The sequence below is a fragment of the Dromiciops gliroides genome, chromosome 4 (genome assembly GCF_019393635.1).
Source record: "Dromiciops gliroides isolate mDroGli1 chromosome 4, mDroGli1.pri, whole genome shotgun sequence".
NCBI lineage: Eukaryota > Metazoa > Chordata > Mammalia > Microbiotheria > Microbiotheriidae > Dromiciops > Dromiciops gliroides.
This window is the reverse complement of record NC_057864.1, coordinates 204,995,332-205,015,037: the sequence shown is the minus strand read 5'-3', so window position 1 is coordinate 205,015,037 and position 19,706 is coordinate 204,995,332. Positions and strand designations below refer to the sequence as shown.

The 19,706-nt window shown below is 34.6% G+C and overlaps 1 pseudogene; it reads right to left on the bottom strand.

Annotated features, from left to right (window-relative positions):
* Nucleotides 1-18,554: 18,554 nt before the first annotated feature.
* LOC122754855 lies at nucleotides 18,555-18,959 on the bottom strand (annotated as a pseudogene).
* Nucleotides 18,960-19,706: the final 747 nt, after the last annotated feature.

The following is a 19,706-nucleotide window of genomic DNA, read 5'->3' as shown; positions in this document are numbered from 1 at the left end:
TTGTGAAGCAAGGCAGAGACTAAGGACCACACATAAGCCTAAAGTTTTTTGGTTCTTTTTACTCTGACCAAAAAGCAATATATCCAGTTATTTCATAGTCTGAAATCTATAAGTGAGTAAAAGGTTCCCATTCTGATCCTGAAGTTCTATCACTATTAGCATACAAAGCCTTCTAGTTAGGTTATAGGTGCTGGGGCTAATAGCTCTCTACTGGATCCCAACCGGGGAGAAAATATCCAGTTGTGTTGTACAGAACCAAATCAGAGATGGGAGTCTAAAAAGCTCAGACTTAAAAGGCAGTGATCAGACCATAAATCAGATCACTTTGAACATACTGAAAGTGTGCGTCTCCCTTACCTGAAATGCCTTTGGGATCTTTGAAGTAAGTACTCAATACCTAGGGTAAGCAGTGGCAAGAGCTCAGATAATACAGAGAAGCAGCAAACATAACTCTAATAGTCTCCCTCAAATTGTACATATATCTGCCTTCAAACAAAATCCCAGTTTAGTAAGTAATGTTTGGAAGATGAATAAACAAAAAAGACATTCACCAAAAAGAGCATAAGAAAAGAATAATTCAAGAAAATTTATAAGAAAAGCGTTTTTGCCTCAAAGCTGAAAACAGTCTGTTCATTTGTATAATTAAAATTTCTAGAAGAAATGCAGCAAAGTTTTAAGGTGATATTAATTATATTAAAGTCCTAGAGAAAAAAATTGAAAAAGAAATAAGTGCTATAGAGGAAAGATTGATAGAAGAATTAACAGCTTTGTTGAAAAAAGAGAAACCTTATTAAATTAAAAAACCTCCCTGAAAATGAAAATTTACTAAACAAAAGATAGTGACACATTGAGACAATAAGCACTCTATTAAATTATTTTTAAAATTAAGAAAAATGCAAGTTATCATATGTCAAAAACAAGTGAAATGTTTAAAATGAAATAGAAGACCACCAAGCTTTCCTCATTAAAAGATCAGAGCTGTAGGGAAGCTGAATTTAGAATAGAGGAGTGAAGAGAAACATACAAAGTAATCATGAATGAAAAATTATATAAAGGATTAAATAAGGACAGATTTCTTACCATCAAATAAGGAGAGATGATTCATGTGTTTCCCTCTGAGCCCTTTTTCATCGGGGGTTATGAAGGGAATCTAATTAGAGGCCTTGGGGTTGTTTTATTATTTCTTGAGAATATAAAAATAAAAAGAGAGAGTAAAAGAATATTAAATGGGGGGGGGGAGAAGGATGGATAGAGAATATTATCTCATACTTAAGATGCAAAAGTAGAAGTCTTTATAAACAACAAAAGGGGAGTTTGACTTACTCTTCTCCCCCAAACCATATTTTTACATTTGTCATGTTATGAAAGAAATCACCGGCAGAGAGAGAGAGAGAGAGAGAGAGAGAGAGAGAGAGAGAGAGAGAGAGAGAGAGAGAGAGAGAGAGAGAGAGAGAGAGAAGGAAAAGCATTGTTTGCTATGCATTAAATTCTATCAGTTCTTTCTCTGTAGATGGATAACATTTTTGATCTTAAGTCTGTCCTTCAGAATTGTCTTGGATCATTATTTTATGAGAATAGTGAAGTCATTCACAGTTGATCATCATGTAATATTTCTGTTGCTGTATACAATATTCTCCTGGTTCTGCTCCTTTCACTTTGTATCAGTTCATGTAAGTCTTTACAGGTTTTTCTTTGAGCATGCTGCTCATTCTCATAGTACAATAGTGTTGCCTCACAATCATATACCATAACTTGTTCAGACTTTACCTTTTTGGTCTTTTTAAAAAATCTCTTTGGGATACAGACCCAGTAGTAGTATTGCTTGGTAAAAGGGTATGCATGATTTTATAGACCTTTGGAAATAGTTCCAAATTGCTCTAGACAATGATTGAATCAGAATACAACTTCACCAATAGTGAATTAGTGTCTCAATTTTCCTAAATCTCATCCAATATTTATCAACTTTTTTTTTTGTTATGTAAGGCAATCTGATAGGTATGGGTTGGTAGCTACTGCATGGGTTTATAAATTTTTAGAAAATTATAACCATAATAAATCATATTAAAATAAAAATAAGTGTTTGTAAAACTAAGATCTAGCAGCATTTGTAATTAACTAATGCTAGAATCTTCTTCAAAAAGTAAGAACAATAATGTCTATTATCTCTTCTATTTTTTGACACAATTAAAGGAATGTTAGCGATAAAACATAACTTAAGGCCATATAGATCCCTAGCATGAGGGTGTTTACTTCTCTGATAAAGTTCTCATATCCAGTATGTATAATAAATTGAAACAAATATTATTTTTCAAATTATAAAAGCATTTTATTATTTTCTAGTTACAAGTAGAGATAGTTTTCAACATTTCTTTTTGGTGAGGCAAATAGCAAGAGAAATAGTATGGTTGATTCTGCATCCATATTCTACAGTTTTTTTTTTTCCTGGATTTGGAGAGCATTTTCTATCATGAGTCCCCTGGAACTAACCTGTACCATTGCATTGCTGAGAAGAATCAAGTCACTCACAATTGATCAACATACAATGTTGATGACACTGTGTACAATGTTCCCCTGGTTCTGCTCATCCCACTCATCATCAGCTCATGCAAGTCCTTCCAGGTTTCTCGGAAATCTGCCTGCTTATTGTCTTCTACATTACAAGAGAATTCCATTACATTCATATACCACAACCTGTTCAGCCATTCCCCAATTAATGGGCATCCTGTAAATTTCTAATTCCTTGCCACCACAAAAAGAGCAGCTATAAATATTCTTGTACATGTGGGTCCCCTTCCATCTTCAATGATCTCCTTGGGAAAAAGCCCCAATAGTGGTATTCTTTTTTATGTGGGTATTCCCTTTTTTATGATCTCTTTGGGAAAAGGCCTAATAGTGGTGTTGCTTAGTCAAAGGGTATGCACAGATTTATAGCCCTTTGGACATAGTTCCAAACTGCTCTCCAGAATGATTAGATCAGTTCACAGCTTCACCAACAATGCATTAGTGTTCCAATTTTTTCCACAACTTCTCCAACATTTATTATTTTCTTTGTTTTGTCATATTATCCAATCTGATAGGTGTCAGGTGGTACCTCAGAGTTGTTTTAATTTGCATTTCTCTAATCAGTAGTGATTTAGAGCATTTTTTTCATATGGCAATAGATAGCTTTGCTTTCTTCATCAGAAAACTGCCTGTTCATATCCTTTGACCATTTCTCAATTGAGGAATGACTTGGATTCTTATAAATTTGATTTAGTTTCAGATATATTTTAGAAATGAGGCCTTTACCAGAAGTAATGGCTATAAAAATTGTTTCCCAGCTTACTGCCTCCCTAACTTTGGATGCATTGCTTCCATTTCTACAAAAACTTTTTTCATTTAACGTAATCAAAATCATCCATTTTGTATTTCATAATATTCTCTATCTTTTGTTTGTTTATAAACTGTTCTCCTTTCCAAAGTTCTAAAAGGTAAACTATTCCTTCCTCTCCTAATTTACCTATGGTATCACCTTTTATGTCTAAATCATGTACACATTTTGACCTTATTTTAGTATAAAGTGTAAGATATTGGTCTATGCCTAGTTTCTGCCATACTCTCAGTTTTCCTAGCAGTTTTTGTCAAATAGTGAGTTCATATCCCAGAAGCTGGAGTTTTGGAGTTTATCAAATAGCATATTACTGAAGTCATTTACTACTGTGTCTCCTGTTGAAACAAATATTGTTTAAAAACCTTTCACAATATAGTAATGTTATTTTTTTGTATTTATTATTATGTTGCAGGGCAATGAGGGTTAAGTGACTTACCCACGGTCACACAGCTAGTAATTGTCAAGTGTCTGAGAATGGATTTGAACTCAGGTTTTCCTGAATCCAGGGCCAGTTATTTATCCACTGGGCCACTTAGATGCCCCCCCCAATATAATAGTATTAATATTATTAATAATAATATTTACATAATCCCTCCTATGTACCAGGTACTGTGCTAAGCACTTCATAAATATGTTATTATCTCCTTATTACATATCTCATAATTCCTGAGAGGAAGATGCTATGATTATCACCATTTTACAATTGAAGGCAGTAAGGGCTAATTAGTTAAGTGACTTGGTCAAGGTTGCTCAGTTATTAAGTTTATGAAGATAGATTTGAACTTAGCTTTCCTGATTCCAGGCCTACTACTTAACCTACTGCACAACTTAGCTGCCCTAGGAGATGACAAAATGCTTTCAAATGAAAAAAAGCAAGGAAACAACAGCCATTTGAATACTACTCAGATTACTAAGAATAAGAATATAAATCCCATAATTCTTGCTTTTTACCTCACAATCTTCAGATTGGCAAAGATATCAAAAAAAGAAAAAGGACAATTGTTGGAGGGGACTTGAAAAGACAAGTACACTTAGGCACTCATTGTTGTTGGGGCTATATACTGCATGAAATTTTTATCTATACCTCATAATTCATTAAATTTCTCATAATCCCCTGTGACCCAGTGACAAACTTATTAAATATATGTGCCAAATAATTAACAGAAGAAAAGGGTCCATATGTGCAAAAAATATCCATAGAAGTACTTTTTGTTGTAGAAAAAACTAAACACAGTGCATATACATTAATTAGAGTGTGGCTGAACAAAGCATAGCATATGAATACCATATTAATGCATGATAATAAATGATTAATAGGAGGATAGAGTCAAAGAAATCTAGTAAGACATTCAGGAACTGATACAGACTAGAGTCAAAAAATGTTGTTTACAATAACTAAATTAACAAAAAAGAAAAAACTTTGAAAGTCTTGAAAACTTAGATTATTACAATAAGTTGTCACGATTCCAGAAGATTGATTAAAAATTGTTTGCCATATTGGGGAAGAAAGGTGATGGACTAGAGTTATAAAATGAGATAGATACACATTTTCAAAGCTAGCCAGTGTATTAATTTGTTTTATGTGATTATATTTCTTTGTCAGAAGGAAGATCTACTATTCAGATACGAGAAGACTTTGGGAGAGGGAGTAGATGACTAGTGATGATTATATAGCAGAAAAAGAAAAGAAAGAAAATAACATCAGTTAAACATTCAAAAGCCAACATAAAGGGACACTACATATAGGCAGATAACAGTTTCATAAAGAATTCTTATGTTCTGTTTCTCTTTGTATGTTAAAATATATCTGTTAAATTTATAATTTTTAGGAAGAATAAATTAAAATAATTTTGTTTCCTTATGGCTTTGAAAGAAAAATCCAATGTAGTTTATGGAAAGCATGCTAATCTTAAAGCAAAATGACCTATATTTCAATGGGAAGTTGGGTGTCACAGTGGATAAAGTGGATGTTGTGTTGGGCCTGAAGTCAGGAACACTCATCTTACTGAGTTCAAATCTGTCTTCAGACACTGTACAAGTCATTTAATCCTATTTTTCTCAGTTTCTTCATCTGTAAAGTAAGCTAGAGAAGGAAATGGCGAAGCACTCTGGTATCTTTACCAAGGAAACGCCAAATGGTATTACAAAGAGTCAGAAATGACTGAAAAAAGAACTGAACAACACACCACATTTTAATTCTGGTGCAGTAAAAAAAAAAAAGTGCAGTGTGACCTTGGGTAAATCACTTAACTTCTTTGATATTATTACTTTTCTAATTCATATCAACTAATTGATTCACACAATCCTCACAACCCTGTAAGATACTTCAGTTAATTAAGCAAAGTTGTGAGAATCAAATAAAATAATAAATATTTAAAATTTAAAAGTTACTATAGAAATATAAGCTGAAAAAATTAAAAAGAAACATAAACTGACATTATTATTATTTTTTATTAAATATACATTTTATTGAATCAATTGAATTGTTTACATTCTAATATATGTTGATTTGTAAGTATCACAGATTAATGAATTTACAACATAAAATCCTCCATCTCAAACTCCCCTCACAAATAAATTCATGTCAGCCCTAGAAAAATCAATAGAACAAGGCTAGAACTGAGATCGAGAGAGAGAGAGAGAGAGAGAGAGAGAGAGAGAGAGAGAGAGAGAGAGAGAGAGAGATCTAATGGTTGAACTTGATTCCATGAGAAAAGTTTACATATACACATCTATGACACACATAATACACACATATGTATATATGTGTATGTGCATATATATATACATGTATGTATGTATACACATATTTGTTGTTGTTTGTCCTTCATGTTTTGAAGAGTACCAATGGCATAATGGGTTGATGTCTTGACTTGCATGTGAATTGGATTTGTATGAGGGAGACTTATATAAAGTTGTCAGCCTCACTCTCTCTCTTCCAGAGTCATTGAAGTCCAGTGGTGGGACAATAGTCAAGATGACTGTTGATGGCTTGGCATGCAGTGAATTACCTGGGCATCTTTGATGACTGACCAAACTCTGATATGTATAGCACCTGATTAAGCCATCTTCATGGCTGTTGGAACAAATTATTATCATTCACCCATTATTCTGGGGGAATTCTTCACATGCTTGAGGCAGACATCCCTCTAACTCCCCAACCTGTTGGTTACCCTCAACATTATTAAGCCTATCTTCTGAGTTTGTTTTACTGTAATGTAGCCTCTGTTTATGCTATAGCTTTTTGGAACCACTGGTGAGAGTTTAATGTCAGGTAGTCAATGAAGGTGAGCAGCCCTGAAAAAAGGCTCAGTAAGTCCTCATACCAAAGGTGTTAGTCCTCCCTGAATGCCCCATATATCAAATTTTAGGCCTGAAATGCATTACTGACAAGTTAAATTTTATCCTTTCAGTGTTTTTATGCAAGGAAAATAATTCAAATGAGTTGATTTGCTATTCAAATCTATGGTAATGTATTTTGAAGATGGTCATAGGATGTTTGAATTACACTAGAATTAGAGGTCCTCCAGTCCATTGAGGTAAATAGCATATGATGTATGGCCAGTTACTGCATTTCCTAGGTCTCAGTTTCCCCATCAACAAGGCCTCTTCATGTTCTACAACCTATAGATATATCTTGTCAGACTAATTTTTGTGAACTTCAGTGATTTATCTTAAAACAAAACAAAACAAACACCACCAAAACATTACTTAGCATTTTGATTTAGGAATTATTTTTTGTTAGGTTCAATACACATAATAAGAAAAGCAAAATACAAATCTAGAAGACCTAATTGGAACAGCCAATAAAGTTAACCAAAATGTTGCTCCAGGGAGAGAATGTGCTTCTATAAATGAAGGCACTTGGAGGTCAAAGGTCATAATGGTCAATTAGCTCAGACCATTTAAGGTTTTTTTATTTTTTTTTAAATATCATGTTGCAAAAGATGGCAGGAGGAGAAACAGATATTCATTTTAAATGTTATAAGAGTGAATCTTATGTATGTGTTTTATTTTATGAGCACAGGAAAGAAAAAAGCTATACATACACAAAGCCATTTATTCTTTATCATCTTGTAGAATACAATGCTTTTGAAATTTCCTATCTCATAATTTTGTTTTGCAGTATATATTATCCCTAAATATAAAAGTCATTGTGATGCTGGACAGCTACATGAGTTTGACAGATGAAATACGATATATATATATATATATATATATATATATATATATATATATATATATATATCACTGGTTTCTGAATATGATTTGCAATTGTACCTTCAAAGTATGGGACAAGATGCTGACTTATAAAAGTTAATAAATCATTAAGGAACAACAAGGACATTTCCCCCCCACTGAAACCTAATCACTTGCTGCTTAAGTGATTCAGCAAAGGTGCTTTGCGCAATAAACATTTGTCCATTTCATTTTTTTGTAATGAAATTTATTTCACTTAAATTAGGGGCATGGCAACTACTTCTTTGTTTGAGTAGAAATTATGTGCATTGTAATCAGATGTAAATCCTATATTGTTATATGAGATAACCAATATTAAGGTTAATTTGTGTTATAAAAATATACATATCTTATTGAGAAAATAATAAATAAAACTTCTGCCTAACCAATGATGGTCCCTGATAAGACATCAATATGCACATCACTATGTACATGGATATACATATATAAATATCTATCGTGCATATCATATATAAATATCATATATTTATATAAAATTATAACTAAGAATCTAACACCAAGCAAATTAAGGCTCCCACCAGCTATAAAAGATTTGTTAAACAAGTAAACTGTACCCCACTCTGAAAAGTGATGATCAGCAATGTACACAATATCTTCTTTTGACATTTGGAGTTATGTTTGTCTTTGAACTAATTCAAATTACAATGTTGAGATCAACCATGCAAACTTCCTATGCCTATATATTGCTGAGACAACTAATAAATTCATTAGAAAAGAAACAAAATAAGTCAAATACTTTGATGGCATCACTAGCTATAGCACTGTAGTAAGATCATAGATAATAGTACTTTTAACTTAGAATTGGAAGAAATCTTAAAGGTCAGCTACTTAAAGTCCTCATTTTATAGATAATGAAACTGAGACTGGGGGTGTTCAGATAGCTTGCCAGGACTGATAATCAAATCAACAATACAATTGCTACTGTGAAGGGCATGAGAATGTTTTACTCTGTGACCCCATACAGAATCCCTCTAATCCCCAATTCAAACATTTCCATATGAATTTACATGCAGCATTTGTGACTCTATCTGATAATAATCAGTTATTGTATTTATCCATAGTCTAATAAGTTTCATAAAATTCCACAATGAGAGAAGTAAAACCAACTAACATTTGCATAAGTGGCATACAATTTGGCAATTAATTGTTCCTGGATTATTTATCTTGTGTTAGTGTTGTCTCCCCTCAGGTTGACTACAGGTTCCTTAAAAATAGGGATTATTATTTTTTTTTAATTGTGAATTCCCTACATTGTCTAATATAGGACAAGGATCAACAAGTATTTTTTCATTGCTATATTGATTGATGATAGTTTACTCTATAAACATTAAAAAAAACAGATGGCAAGAAAAACTGGCCAGAGTATATGGAATTTATTACAGCCCTCGAAATTGTATTTGGGGACTATCTTATGACTGTTCATCAGTTGTTTTTCATTTTTGTCTAGGGATGGACTGACAAAGAGTGTGTGTGTATTTGTGTAAAAATATATTTCAGAATGATATCAAAATCTTTTCTAATATTTCCCTCCTCTCTTAACAACTGAATTAACAAATGATGTTCTGCATTTCTCAGTTAACTCTTACTTTTGCCTTGCAAGTGACCATCATCTAGAAAAGTAGGTCCCTAATAAGCAGATTAACATTTGCTTCTAATCTTGGGGGAATGTAAAACTTTACATTCAATTCAGTAAATAAAACAAAGAGGACCTGAATAAGTAAAAATACAAATATCAAATAAATGTTCTGCTCACCCTTCTGACCCTGAGATTGCTCTTTAGCCAGGTTGCAAAAGCCAAAGGGCAAAGGGCAGGGTTTAGAAGTGGCCACTTGCCTCTGATTTGTAGAAAATAAAACATCAACATAAGAACACTAGAGTAATTTGAGGAAACTTTTTCCTTGTCTAGGAAGGATGTCATTACTTCATTCCTAAGGTTAAGACTATTTAAAGAGAAAAACACTAAAGTGAAAACTGGCTTGAAACATTAGAAACTTGGCAGTCTATTTGTAGAGATGTGTGATTCAATACTGCTTTAATAAGCAGGTATGCAAAATCATCCAGGGCAAAAATATAATTTGTCATGTTTAGAGAATCCATCATTCAGGTTATTTATTATTCAGATAATAATGAACCTATATCTCTTCAATCCCAAAGCACATGAATGAAAATTTTAAAATTAAAACAACAACCTCTGTTTAAATAATGAAAAAATAAAGCTATTCAAGTGTTTATATTCAGACAAAAATAGTTGATTGCTTTTTTTTGACTTCTCATGGAGTTGCTGTAGATTAAGTACAATCTAGCTGACATTTAAGATAACCTCTTTAGACTCTGATATGGCAGCATAAGTTCCAGCTTCTGATTTCATTTTGAACACTAATGTCAAAATAATTTTCATTATATAATCAACTAAATGATTATTTGATTTAAAAAAAATGTTGACTTTGGGCAATCATGAAGCATTTATTAGAAAGGTTCTGTCCACTGTATGTTGGGGAAAATGTAATTAATATTTATGACCAAACAGAGAATAAGGGAATTCAGGAAATAATTAACCATATAATCATAGAACATAATTGGAAAGAGTCTGAGTCATCTGGTTCAAGCCATATGAAGAAAAAACTCTCCCCCACACATCTCCAAACAGACATACAGCTACATACTCGACAATGGTTAGTGAACCAAGTAATGCCTAAAGACTCCCATTGAAGAAGAACCAACTATAGATGATCAGTTTACTTTTATCGAATGTATTTTCTTACAACTACATGTAAAAAAGAATTTTTAACATTCTTTTGAAAAAAATTTTTGAGTTCTAAGTTCTCTCCATACTACCCTTTCCCCATCATTGAGAAGGCAAGAAATTTGATGGAGGTAATACATGTGCAGTCATGTAAATCACATTTCCTGTTATTCATGTTATGAAACAAAACAGATTAAAAAACCACAAGAAAAATAAAGTAAAAGTATGCTTTGATCTGCATTCAGAATCCTTCAATTCTTTCTCTAGAGATAGACAGACCTTTTCATCTTAAATCCTTCAGAATTATCTTGGACCACTATCTTGCTGAAAATAACTAATTCATTTACATTTCATCATCAAGTAATATTATTTTTTACTGTACAAAAAGCTCTTCTGATCCTGCTCATTTCACTTTGAATCAGTTCATCTAAGTCTTTACAGGGTTTTCTTAGAGCATCCTATAAATAATTTCTTTTTAAAATTTTTCAATTTTTTTTCCAATTACGTGTAAAAATATTTTTGAGTTCCAATTTTTTCTCACACCCTCCCTTTCCATTTCCCTTCTCAAAGCCAGAAAGCAATCTGATATAGGTTATACATTACAGTCATGTTAAACACATTTCTCCATTAGTCATGTTGTAAGAGAACAAAATGGAAAAAAATGCAAGAAATAATAAACAAGAACAATAACAACAAAACAACAATAAAAGTGAAAATAGTATGCTTCAATCTGCATTTAGATTTCAGTTCTTTTAATCTCATCAGAGTTTGGCTCAAGGAGGGAATAACATACACTCTCAATTGGGTGGATTAATCTATCTAACTGTGCAGGAAAGTAGGAGGGGAAGGGGATAAGGAGGGATGGGTGAAATAAGGGAGGGCATATTGGGGTCGGGGCAGTCAGAAGCAAATCCCCTTTGAGGAGGGATAGGGTGAAATAATATAGATAATAGAGTAAATATCATGTGGAAGGGAATAGGATAGAGGGAAACAGTTAACAATAGTAACTTTGAAAAAGAGAAAAGGAAAAAATGTGCAAAAATATATTTATAAAAACTCTTGGTGGTGACTAAGAATTGAAAATTGAAGGAATGCCCATCAAGTGGGGAATGACTAAACCAGCTGTGGTATATGATCATAATGGAATATTATTGTGCTATTCGAAATGACAAACAGGATGATTTCAGAAAAACCTGGAAAGACTTATATGAACTGATGTATAGTTAGTTAAGTGAACAGAAACAGGAGTATATTGTGTACAGTGGCAGCATTATTATTCTATGAGCAATTGTGAATGACTTAAATATACTCAATAATACAGTGATCCAAGACAATCCAGAAGGATTAAGGATAAAGCATACTATCCAATTTAAGAAAAAGAAGTGATATGAATGAAGCATATTATTTTGCATTTTCTTTATTTTTTTTTACTTGAGTGTTTTTTATAAAATGACTTAAATGGTAATGTTTTACATTATTGCACATGTATAACCTATATCTTATTGCTTACCACCTCAGGGAGAGGGTAGGGTAGGGAGGGAGGGAATAGGAGAGGGACAGAATTTGGAAATCAAAACTTTTAAATAACAAAAGTACATACACACACACACACACAATTCATCAAGAAGCCTGAGATACTCTGCATGTGTACCAGTCCATTACAAATAAATGCTTATTTCAAGAAGAAAGAATATCATTCAACTACCTCTCAAAACTAAAAAAAATAAATAAAAAAAATAAAGATTTCACAGTTCTTCTGGATGTGGAGAGCATTTTTGACCATAAGTCTTTTTGGCATTGTCTTGTTTAATCATTTCTTATAGCACAATAGTATCCCTTCACCATCTTAAAACAACTTGTTCAGCCATTCCCTAATTGATGGGCAGCCCCTTAATTTCTAATTTGTTGATATCATATAAAGAGCAGCTATAAATACTTTTGTACATATAGGTTCTTTTCCTTTTTTAAAAAAAATCTCTGGGATACAGACCTAATCAAATGGTCAAAGATTTTTATGGCCCTTTGGACATAGTTCTAAATTGCTCTACAGAATGTTTGAATCTGAATACAATTTACCAACAATGCATTAGTATCTCAGTTTTTCCACATACTCTTCAACATTTATCATTTTCATTTTGTAATTTTAACCAATCTAATAAGTGTGGGATGGTAACTAAGAGATGTTTTAATTTTCATTTCTATAACCAATAGTAACAGAACAATTTTTCTTATGATTATAGATAGATAACTTGATTACTTCATCTGAAAACTTCTGGTCATATCCATTAACCATTTATCAATTGAGGAATGGCTCCTTGTTTTCTATAAACTTGATTCAGTTCTCTATATAATTGAGAAATGAGGTCTTTATCAAAGAAACTTAATGTAATTTTCCCCCACAGTTATGATTTCTATGTATTTCTCTCCATAATATTGTCTCCCTGTTAATCTCTCCCTCCCTCCCTCCCTCCCTCCCTCTCTCTCTCTCTCTCTCTCTCTCTCTCTCTCTCTCTCTCTCTCTCTCTCTCTCTCTCTCTCTCTCCTTTCACACTGTTCATTCTAAAAAAATTTTACTTCTGACTTTTACCTTTCCCAATCTGCCCTCCCTTCTATTAGCACCACCCCTTCCAACTCTCTCCCTTCTTTTCTCCTTTTCCCTTTTTGTAAAGTAAGATAGATTTCTATACCCAAATGAATGTGTATGGTATTCCCTCTTTGTGCCAATTCTGATGAAAATAAGATTTATGGGTTTACACACCCCCCTACAGTTTCTCCAACTTTCCCCTCATTGTAAAAGCTCATTCATGCCTCTTTTATGTCAAATAATTTGTCCCATTCTACTTCTCCTTTCCCCTTCTGTCAGTGCATTCTAAATTCTTATTAATATTTTTATAGATAATCATTCTATTATAATGAGCTCATACTCCTTCCCTCTGTCAATGTATATTCATTCTAACTGCTCTAAGACTGAGAAAGATTTTAGGAGTGACAAACATAATTTTCACATTTATGAATGTAAACAGTTCAACTTTTTTGATTATTTTATTACTTCTATTTCCTGTTTTCCTTTTTATACTTTCCCTTTTTTGTTTGTTTTGTTTTGTTTTGATGGGGCAATGAAGATTAAGTGACTTGCCCAGGGTCACACAGCTAGTAAGTGTCAAGTACCTGGGGCCAAATTTGAATTCAGGTCCTCCTGAAAGTAGGGGTAGTGATTTATCTTCTGTGCCACCTAGCTTCCCCTTATATTTTTCTTGAGTCTTGTATTTCACCATTAAATTTTCTATTTGTCTCTGATCTTTTCATCAGGAATGCTTTGAAAGCATTGAAAGTTCTCTATTTCATTGAATATCCATTTTTTCTTTATCCTTAGGTATTATAATAAGTTTTGCTGGGAAGGTGATTATTAGTTATAAACCTAGCTTTTTTGCCTTTTGGAATATTAAATTCCAAGCCCTCTGGTCCTTTAATGTAGAAACTATTAGATATTGTTATCCTGAATGTGGCCCCATAATATTTGAATTGCTTCATTTTTGCTCCTTGCAATATTTTCTCATTGACTTGGGAGCTCTTGAATTTGGTTATAATATTCCTGGGAGTGTTCATTTTGGGGATCTCTTGGAGGAGGTGATCAGTGGTTTCCTTCCATTTCTGTATTAATCTCTGGTTATAGAGTTTCAGTGCCATTTTCCTTGATAATTTCTTGAAAGATGATGTCTAGGCTTCCTTTTTGATCATAGCTTTCAGATATTACAATGATTCTTAAATTATCTCTTATGAATCTATTTTCAAGATCAGTTGTTTTTCCAATGAGATATTTCACATTTTCCTCTCTGTTTTTTTTTAATTTAATTTTATTGTTTCTTGCTATTTCAGAAATTCATTAGGTTCCACTTACCTAATTCTAATTTTTTAAGGAATTATTTTCCTTACAAATTTTTTTTTCAATGAGCTTTAGTAACTCCTTTTCCATTTGGCCAATTTTGTTTATAAGGAGGTTTTTTCTTCAGTGAATTTTTGTATATCCTTTTTTTCCCCACTTAGACCATCCTACTTTTCAAGGCATTCTACTCGTCATTGGACTTTTGTAACTTCTTTACAATTTGGCCAATTGTTTTTGTTTGTTTGTTTGTTTCTTTTTGTGCTTTCTTTACCAAGCTGTTGATTCTTTTTTTTTTATTCTTTTTTTGGATCACTCTTATTTTTTTTCTCAATTTTTCCTCTACCTCTCTTACTTGATTTTTAAAGTCCTTTTAGATCTCTTCCATGGACTGAAACCAATTCAATTTTTTCCCCTTTGAGGCTTTGGATATAGCAGGGGTTTTTTTGTTTGTTTGTTTTGTTTTGTTTTGTTTTTTGTTTTTACTTTGTTGTCTTCTTCTGAGTTTGTGTTTTTCCTGATATCATATTAAGTTTCTATGGTAAGGACATTTTTTTTCTTTTATTTGTTCATTTTTCCAACCTTTTTCTTCACTTTTAATTCTATGCTAAGGTGGTGTTCTGCTTCTAGAGTGGAGGGGGTACTGACCCATATTTCAGGGTTGTAGGTTTGGGGTTTTTTTGTCCATATACTCTCATATGCTAGTTCTGCTTCTCTCCCTGGGGTTGTGATCTAGATCTAAGCATGTCCAAGGAAACAGAGTCTTGCCCTCAGTGCCAGGAAAGGGTCCCCTATAATGGCCTCTTGATCAGTCGTTTGTATCCTTTACCATCTATGAGCTGACAGGTCTGAAAACTGCCACATTTGCTACTTTTTCAGTCATTCCCAAGGCCTACTGCTGGTTTGCTGTGGCATGCTTTGCACTAGACTGTGTTCTACTCTTAACCCTAGGGCAACAGACCTTTCCTGATAGGGCTTGCACTGGAAAAATGTTTCACTTTGTCTTTTTTGTTTGTCTGTTTCTGCTCTCCAGAATTTGGTTTGTGGCATTAATGAAGTTGTTTGGGAGGGCTTGGGAGAGAGTTCAGGTGAGTTCCTGACTTTTCTTTGCCATCTGGGCTCTGCCCCTGATAATTCTACTGTTATAAAAGTCTAAATACTCCAGTTCTCCTGACACCAAGGCTAAATTTCTCTCTTTGCTACTGATTCAAATTAAATCTGTTTCTTTCCTCTGGGATAACACAGAAAAAGAGTTGTTTTTTTCCTACATGAAAGCCTTTAAATATTTGAAGGAAAGGTAGTGACCATGTTCCATGAAAGGATCCTCTTTTCCATGTTAAATACCCTATTACTTCAATTGATTATTATATTTCATGTCCTCATAGCCCTTACTTCAATTGATTATTTTATTTCATGGACTCACAGCCCTTCATCATCTTACCTCTTGCCTTCCTATTAATAATGCTTTTTTTTCTCCACCATGTTACAGCAGCTTTCTCAGACTGGAAGATCCCTCCATCTTTTTCTAACTTATTATTTCCTTTCAGAATCTACATTTTAAGTAAAGAGCCAATATAGTTCTGTTCACTCCATTGTTCCCCAGGCTCTAATCCTGACTCCTAGGACATCATTTTCAATCATGATTCAGAATGATTACCTTATACCTCTAAATTCACACACACACACACACACACACACACACACACACACACACACACACGGTTTATTCCTTCCCCCATTAGGATGTTGAGGGCAAGGACTAACTTTTTGCTAGTTTTTGTATTCCCAAAACTTAGAACAATGTCTGACACATATTAAATACCTAACAAATGCTTTTTGATTTGTTGACTATACATACTTTGTCATGTCCTGTGGGTTTTGTCTAAAATATAATGCTAATTCAGAACTTAGCAATCAAAATATCAGGAAAGAGGAGGAGAGGTTGTTTCATCCAAGTCCCTGAAAAGACATCATTTTGAAGGGAAGAGAAAATCCCTGGTTGACCTCAGGCATAGTATTGCTCCCCTACCTCCTTTATGAGAAAAGAACATGTGAACTTCATGGGGCCATTATCCACTGAATAGTACTGGCTCACAACCATGTCAACATTAAAAGCCAAGGAAAAATTGTGGAAAGGCCCAACACAACAGGTATAAAATGGGTAAGGAGAACTTCATGAGAAAACCCACAAAGAATCCAAAAGGACTTCCAGCAAAGAAAAGATGTGAATTTCCCCTTTGTGACACATTATGATTTAAATTGAGCCCATTGTCCCCTGACCTCTGTGTCTACTGGAGGACATTCACAGAATTTTATGGGATTATTTTGTGTCAACTTTAGTAAATAGCACATTCTAAAAAATTATCAAGTTTGGATGGGTTGATATCAATTAAGAGAAGGACACACCAATTGGGTTTTTTAAGCTATAGCCTTAAAAATATACCCTATCCACACACCCCTCCCCCCACCTTCAAGGTTATTTTTAGAACACTGAAGGGAAAATGTTACAGCTGCCTTCCTGTGACTGCACCTACCAATTTAATTTACATTTAGGAAAGTAGTGCTAAGAACAGGTGATATATATGGAGGTCTTCTCTGGAGTCAATGTTGGATGTTCTGTACTTTGGGGAACCATACTGGAGACATTTTTTCACATAAGGTATTTGTTTCATAAGATGGTGGAGGAAAGGCAGTAAACTCTGAGGCTCCCCACATGATCACTCCAAAAACCTCCAAATAATGCCATAAGAAAATTCCTGGAGCAGCAGAACCCAAAAAGGACAGAGTCAGATCATTATCCTGCCAAAGATGGCTTAAAAGGTTGTCAGGAAAGGTATGTTGTATTGGAATGGTTGTAGAGCCCAGACCCAGGCTGCACCAACACAGATCTAGCCCCAGAATGGCCACACCAAAGAAAGAGACTTCCAGAGCTTTTGAATTGGCTGCAGCTGTGGCTACTTCTGAAACTCAGCTCACAGTCTACTGAAAAGGACAAGCAGTTAGCTGAGGGGAGATTACTGGGGTCACTGCTGGCACTGAGGTGGAACTCCGTTGTCTTGCCCATGCTGGGAACCAGGAATCAGTCTTAAGTAGTGGACCCAGGTGGGGGTGGGGTGCAGGCAGGCCAAAGCTAGCAACCATAGTCATACAGAATTCTGGCTAAAGAACAAGCAAGCCTGGGATGATTTACAGACCAGAGCACAGGCTAGGGGAGTGAAGAACTTGCCTCTCCTTAAATTGATCCACCTGGGATCCCCTGAAGCTTGGCACAGTGCATCCTGGAGGCAGGGCCCAACTTTAAGTAGGAGTTAAAAGTCAATAATAGGGGACAGCTAGGTGGTGCAGTAGATAGAGCACTGGCCCTGGAGTCAGGAATACCTGAGTTCAAATCCGGCCTCAGACACTTAACACTTACTAGCTGTGTGACCCTAGGCAAGTCACTTAACCCCAATTGCCTCACTAAAAAAAGTCAATAATAGGCTAGGGAAAAGTGAACAGATAGAAAAAAAATACAGAACATTGAAAGTTTCTTTGGTGAAAAGGAAGATCAAAATACACCCACACAGAAAGATAAGAAAGGCAAAGCTCCTACATCCAAACCCTCCTAGAAAAATATGAATTGGTCTCAGGCCACAGAAGCAATAAAAAAGGATTTTGAGGATTAAGTCAGAGAGGTAGAGGAAAAAATGCAAAGGGAAATGAGAGTGATTCAGGAAATTCATGGAAAAAAAGTCAACAGATTGAAAAAACTCTCTGAAAAAAAATTGCTTAAGAATTAGGATTGAATGGGGGCAGCCAGAGAGAAACAATTCAAGTATGGTGGAGCCACAGTCAGGATAGCACAAGATCTATCAGCTTCTACATTAAAGTACCTGAGGGCATGGAATATGATATTCTAGAGGGCAAAGGAATTGGGATTACAACCAAAAATCTCCTACCCAGAAAAATGTGTATAATCTTTCAGGGAAAAAATGGGATTTATATGAAAAAGAGGACTTTCAGGCATTTGTGATGAAAAGACCTGAACTGAATAGAAAATTTGACTTAGAAATACAAGACCCTATAGAAGCATAAAAAGGTAAAGAGGAAAAAGAAATCATGCAGGATTTTAAAAAGTTAAACTCTTTATATTCCTACATGGGAAGATGATATGTCTAACTCATAAGAACTTTCTCAGTATTAGGGCAGCTGAAAGGAATAAATTTGGACAGAGGGCACAAATAGGAATTGATTCTCAAGGAATGATATCTGTAAAGCATTTATTGTTGTTTTTTTTTTTTTTGTAAATCAGACCAAGGCTTTTATTTACTCATTTTCTTTCATTTAAAATATTCTTTTATGACATGTTTGTCCTGAGATTCCTTGCCATAGTCTTTAACAACGTAACTGCAGCCAACCACTTTGTGGGGCTTCCCCTCTCTGTCAATTTTACAGAGGCCTACCCATTTACCCAGCTTCTTGTTGTCATCAACCTTAATCAAGTTAATTTGGTGCTCAGCACACAGGTCTTCAACCAATTTTACATACATAGGTTCATCACAGTTGGAAGCAAGAACACAAAGATGGGCTTGGTGTTTGTCCAAGATTTTGGTGGCTTCATGAATTCCATGAGCTAGCCCATCATGGATGAGTGCGGTCTTCAGCACTTCTTATAGAGTGGTGTTAACATCCATTACACCTCCAGCAGCAATGCCTTCCTCAGCCATGGCAGCAGTTCATGGGTGAAGCTATATCTTGAAGACACCTGGGAGCCTCTGCCTCCCACTCGATTCAGCAGTGACATGGAAAGAGCTATTATTTGTTTATCATTTTTTGCAGGGCAGTCAGGGAAGGAGGGCATGCCCAGGGGCATGCAGTTGGGGCGTTTCTTATGTCAGAGGCCAGATTTGGGCTCGGGTCCCCCTGCTTCCAGGATGGGTGCTTTGTCCATTGTGTCATCTAGCTGATGTCACTGATGTCACCATGATGACATCTTTAAAATAAAATTAAAGGGTAAGAGGATTGTACCAGGACAAAGGGAAAGGGCAAGGTGGAATGGGGAAAAGTATCTCACATAAAAGAAGCAGGAACCATTCTGGAGAGCAATTTAGAACTATGCCCAAAGGGCTATAAAGCTACACATACCCTTTGACCCAACAACACCACTAGTAGGCCCTTTTCCCAAAGAGATAATAAAAAAGGGAAAAGGACCCACATGTACAAAAATATTTATAGCTACTCTTTTGTGGTGGCAAGGAATTAGAAATTGAGTGGATGTCCATCAATTGGGAATGGCTAAAGAAGTTGTGGTATATGAATGAAATGGAATACTATTGTGCTGTAAGAAATGATGAGCAGGCAGATTTCAGAAAAATCTGGAAAGACTTAAATGGATTGATGCTGAGTGAGATCAGCAGAACCAGGAGCACATTTTACGCAGTACCAACAACATTGTCTGTTGATCAGCTGTTATA